Here is a 5816-nt window from a genome sequence, read left to right as displayed (position 1 = left end):
ACACGGGTACTACTACCCAGTTGACTTAATTAATTTCTGAAATGGATTTGTCAACGATCCAACCGTACGGATGTTAATATCGACTTAGTGTAGTCATGTACAGATTTTATCGGAAAATAATCAACTCTTCTTGTTCGTCTTTTTAACAGAAATCCGGTAAAAGCTGTAGTCCCTGACACGGGTACTACTACCCAGTTGACTTAATTAATTTATAAAATGGATTTGTCAACGATCCAACCGTACGGATGTTAATATCGACTTAGTGTAGTCATGTACAGATTTTATCGGAAAATAATCAACTCTTCTTGTTCGTCTTTTTAACAGAAATCCGGTAAAAGCTGTAGTCCCTGACACGGGTACTACTACCCAGTTGACTTAATTAATTTCTGAAATGGATTTGTCAACGATCCAACCGTACGGATGTTAATATCGACTTATTGTAGTCATGTACAAATTTTATCGGAAAATAATCAACTCTTCTTGTTCGTCTTTTTAATAGAAATCCGGTAAAAGCTGTAGTCCCTGACACGGGTACTACTACCCAGTTGACTTAATTAATTTATAAAATGGATTTGTCAACGATCCAACCGTACGGATGTTAATATCGACTTAGTGTAGTCATGTACAGATTTTATCGGAAAATATAAGATGTTTAAAATAAAGTCATCTTTTTAACGAAACACTGAACCGAATAAAAATCTTCTAATCGAAATTATTAACTAAACAATTGTAACAAAGTATGTCTAACAACAGTTTTTCAGACAAGATAATTTAATTTTTAAAAATTAAAATATATTAAAAGACATTACATACCGTTAGATTGAGGTACTATCTCAAATCAGCACCGTTCATTTGATTTTTCATTTCCCCCAATCAAAAATTGTCTCCCACCTTGGCTTCGCGGTGTTTACTTTACCAGTTTACATTCACAATTTCATTTTTCATTTTCATTTTATCACACGCGACAACGGCGATCACAGGCGACAACGGCGATCACAGGCGACAACGGCGATTACTCAACCTAGCATCACACGCGACAAGGGCGATTACTCAACCGTTTCGATTTTGAGTCCCCGATTTCATGTATTTAGGGGTTGTGGGTTTCGATTTTGAGAAATGCATTTTGTGGATTTTGAATATATGATGCTGCTTGTGGGTGTTGATTTTGTGGGTTTTCACTATGCTTGTGGGGTTTTGAATATATGATGCTGCTTGTGGGTGTTGATTTTGTTGATTTTTTGGGTTTTCACTATGCTTGTGGGGTGTTCTATGCTTGTGGGGTGTTCTATTTTGTTGATTTTGTGGTTTTCACTATGCTTGTGGGTGTTGATTTTGTATTTTCACTATGCTTGTGAGTCCCTGATTTCATGTGTTCTATGTTTCACTCTAGATTTTAGTGTTCCTCTAAATACACTCTGCATATACACTCAGCATCCCTGATTTTAGTGTTTCACTATGCTTGATTTTAATGTTTCACTTAAGATTTTGTGGATTTTGATCCACATTGCCTCTGTTTGATTCACGGAACACATAAACACATTGCCTCTGTTTGAGTATATATGTTTCGTGCATATATGCGAAGTCCTTTTAGATATATGACAGCTCATTTTACATGTTCTATATTATGTGACTCTGAAATTTGGTTTTTCTTCCATATACATTTGATACATGTGTTTTAAACTTTAGTTTTTGTTTGGTGTATAGATAATGGCCACTCCGAAAAAGAAAAGTGAGTCAAAGAAGACAGAATTGAACACAAGAAAGTCACCGAGAACAGGGCCAAAGAAGAAAGAGCTTAAAAGGTCCAGGTCTTCATCCCACCCAACTACCATGAATGTGATCAGGGCTTTACGAAAGACCAGGTCCTTAAACAACCAGACCCCTGCTATGACCCCCACCCCATCCACTTCTTCCCCAAAGTCTGTGAAGAAGAAGCCTATATCTGAAATCTTACAGAAAAAAATTTCCAAAAATAAGAAGAAAAAAGTGAAACCTGTTACCACCCCGAACAACAATGAAGGACTAAAACTACTCAAGCGAGGTTGTGTAACGATGCATAGAATTGTGAGACGAAAGATCCAGGGGAATAAACTTAATGTGTCTTTTAATGGAAAGGGAGAGCCGTATGGTCCTGAAGCGGCAGAAATGCAATCCTATATTGGGGTTTTGGCAAGAACCAAAGCACCAATCTGGCATGATAGTTGGAAATGTGTTCCCGATGAGACAAAGAACAAGCTTTGGGAGTGTGTTCTGGTAAAACAAACTCAAATAATTATGTATCTTTCATTATATGTTCATTACTTATGTATCTGATATCTTTTTAATTTCTTATGTATGTAGCTGGGTTTCATTTTACCTCCGTCTGCGAAAAAGTTGGTTTTACGTTCCGCTGGTCAGAAATGGAGGGAGTTCAAAAGTCGACTGACCACAAATTACATTCTCCCTTATCGAGATCAACCTGAAGTGTTGGCCTATCCTCCTGCAGATTTCTCTTTCATAGAAAAATCGCATTGGGATATATTTGTTGCTGATCGCACGTCACCTGAGTTTTTGGTATGTTTCCAGTTAGCATTATGACATACTTATTTCTAGTTAGCATTAAAACATACTTGTTGTTTCTAGTTTTTGGTATTTAATTAATATTGATTTCATAACCACATTCGTGCTTCTTATGCAGAAATGTCATGATGATGCTATACAAAGAAGGATGCTGAGTGTATATCCACATCGGATGTCTCGAAAAGGTTATGCTAACCTCGAGAATGAATGGGTGCGTAATAGTGAAATGACATAGCTATTATTCTAATACAAACTAATTTGTCTAACATATTTATACTATTATACTTTCCTGATCATATACATGTGAATGCAGTATCAATCTCATCCAGATGAAGAGGAAGTTGATCGGTCGTCAACCTGGGTCCTAGCAAGGAAGGACAAAGATGGTAAATTTTTAGGAAAAATTGTTGAAGATAAAGCAACAGAAATTGTAAGTTATATATTAATTTTTGTCTTAATTAATTGAAAGTATATGGTACTTAATTATGTTAGTCTTTTACATGGAAATAGCTCAGACTGTGATAATATGGTACACTTAATATTTTAGGAAAAATTGAAAAAGGAGGTTAAGGAAGGGAAACTAATAGCTGAAGGTGTTGATGATGTTTTAACACTCGCGCTCGGTAAGCCTGAGCATGGTGGACGGGTCCGTGGACAAGGTGTTCATGTAAAGCAGTCGGTTTATTTTGATCTTCCAAGGCAAAAAAAAGCTAGAACAATGGATGAAAAGATACAGGAAAGAGTTCAGAGGTACTTGGCAGAGGAGACTCCAAAAATAATTAAAGCGAGAGATGATTTTTGGGCTGCTGAAATGGAAAAGCTGAGGGCAGAGATCTTGAAAAGGCCCGTACAACAAGAATGTACTCCAACGCATCCTTCCCAACAAGCAAGCTGTCACTCTAACGGCAGGGTTGATGTTGATGCAGCTGTAAACCATCCTGCTACACCTACAACTGCAAAGAATTTATTTCCTGTTCAACAGGAGGGAGGTGGTCTGAAAATTCAAAAGATTGAAAGTTTGTTTGTTGATTTAGGGGTGGATCCTGAGGATGCTCAGAGGTTGGATGGCAAGGATGAAAGTTGTAGAATTGTTTTTGAGGAAGACAGATGTGAAGAAGTTAAAGTGAATGCTCCGGATAATTCTGTTTGTAAATTGGCTCTTGGATCGCTCAACAACATTGTAGCTTGTGCGAAGATTGATGAAGTTGTTGTTGTTGAAGGAGAGGAGACAATCCATGGAGTCAGACTTGGGGAAGAGAATGCAAGAGTGTCAATCACTCAAGTCATTCAAGGAGATGCTAAGATTCCATATCCCATCGGTGACGAGATTTTGACCGTGGAACAAGCCATGGGAACTTTTATTGCATGGCCAAGAAACTTGATAACAATGAGGAACAATAGCACTTCCAATGTTTTGTCAGCTCCGAAGGTAAAAATATTTAGAATAGCACTATATAGCTAGAATGTTTTTATTTAGTATTTTCTTTCTTACTATTTTCATGTGTATTTTCTGCAGAAAGCCAAGAAAAAGGGAAAAAAGAAGACTTATAAATTAGTCGCTGATGTTGAACCAGAGCTTGTTGTTGAGATGGGTGCAAATTACCCATCTGCATTAAATCGTTTGTGGACATGGGCAAAGGGTGCCTTAGCTGATGAACGAACGGTTTCTTTTCAACTATCCCAAGAAGCCTTTGGCTCTACAAAAAAGATGGCCATTTACTTATCAGATATATATTCGGTGTGCTCTGGAGGTGAAATGTCGGGGTCTGTGATCGTCCTTTTTATTCAGTAAGTTTCTCCACAATTTTTTTTTTAATATCTCATAGTTAGTCTGTGGCTCCAGAAACGATTTTTTTTTAATCTCTCATATTTTTATATGTAGCTCCATAAACGAATACGTCAAAAAAAATAAGATGACCAACATGATCAAGTTCGTAGATCCCACCACAATTGGTGCCATTGGCTGTGGTAATGCAGGGCAGAGGTCGCGTGCACTCGCTGCACGATTTAAGAATGCTAAGAAAGGGCAATACTTTCTTATGCCTTACAATGACGTGTAAGTTTTAATCCAAGAGCTAGCTAGTTAGACATTCTCATATAATGTTTTAGCTAAACAGGATCACATGCCTTTTTAAATTGATTTTTTTTGGACCTTCTAAGTTTCAATTTTTATGACAAGGCTTCAATTCATTCATGTTTGTGTAGGAACCATTGGAATTTAACTGTTGCAAATCCTGAGGCAGAGGTTGTCTACCACATGGACCCTCTAAAACGTCGAATCGCTAATGTGGAATGGCTGGATGTTGTCGACAAGTAAGATTCAGCTTCTAAAATATCTGTATGGAGTCTTGAACTTTGATAGACCACGCATTTTTCAGTTGCTTAATGGTTTTGCTGGTATTATTTTGGTTGTAGTGCCATTAAAATTTACAAAGAGGATCTCAACAAGGTTGTCAAGAAGAAAATTTTGTGGGAGAACATGGCGGTAATAATCAATTCTCATCATATTTTTTCTATGCTATTAAGGATATTGTAATTAAATAATTATTTCTTACATCTCAGTTAGTTGATATTGTAATTAAATAATTATTTGTTACATCTCAGTTAGTTGTTAAGGATAGAAGTTAGTTAGATTAATGCTTGTATATAAACACTACTGCACTCATAGTTTAGAGACTTATTTTTTACATTCACCAAATCTGTTTTGTATAGTTATCTCTCTGCAATATACATACAAGAGCTTCTTTCTCTCCAATTCACAGCTTTTGTAATGCATTTTTAATTAATCCAGGGAGTTCCAGTGCAGTCAGGAACCAAGGATTGTGGCCTGTTTGTGATGCGCTATATGAAGGAGATTGTTCAGGACAAAGAACTTGAGTTTGCTGCTAAGGTGAGATTTTCACTTTGGGTTTTCCCATTGACTTATACTCTTACTCGTACAGTACTTAATTGTATGACTTATGTAAAATTTTGGGTTATTTTTCAGTGGATGCGCAGATCAAACTTGGTTTACACTGATGATGACATTAACGAGATCCGCTGTGATTTTGCAAAATATTTCATGAAACGCCATGCAATCTAGGTTCCAAATTTGTGGTCTTTTGTTTGAACTAGTAGTCGGATTTGAACTTTAAATTATGCAGTTGGTCATGGTGATGCACTTTTTGGTCCAATCCAAACAGAATTGTCGGTAGATTGATAGATTTGTCTCAATCTATTAGTAGATTGCATGGTCAATCTATATATATTGTGCTCAA

The 5816-nt window shown here is 36.7% G+C and overlaps 1 long non-coding RNA gene across 1 annotated transcript; it reads left to right on the top strand.

Annotated features, from left to right (window-relative positions):
* Window positions 1–4744: 4744 nt before the first annotated feature.
* Window positions 4745–5414, top strand: LOC141700716 (uncharacterized). The gene is made up of 3 exons (XR_012566470.1): window positions 4745–4872; window positions 4975–5044; window positions 5351–5414. It is a non-coding gene; the product is annotated as an uncharacterized LOC141700716 (long non-coding RNA).
* Window positions 5415–5816: the final 402 nt, after the last annotated feature.

This window comes from Apium graveolens, unplaced genomic scaffold, assembly GCF_009905375.1.
Source record: "Apium graveolens cultivar Ventura unplaced genomic scaffold, ASM990537v1 ctg2800, whole genome shotgun sequence".
Taxonomy (NCBI): Eukaryota; Viridiplantae; Streptophyta; class Magnoliopsida; order Apiales; family Apiaceae; genus Apium; species Apium graveolens.
Note: the sequence above shows the minus strand (reverse complement) of the source record. Positions and strands in the feature narration are given on the sequence as shown.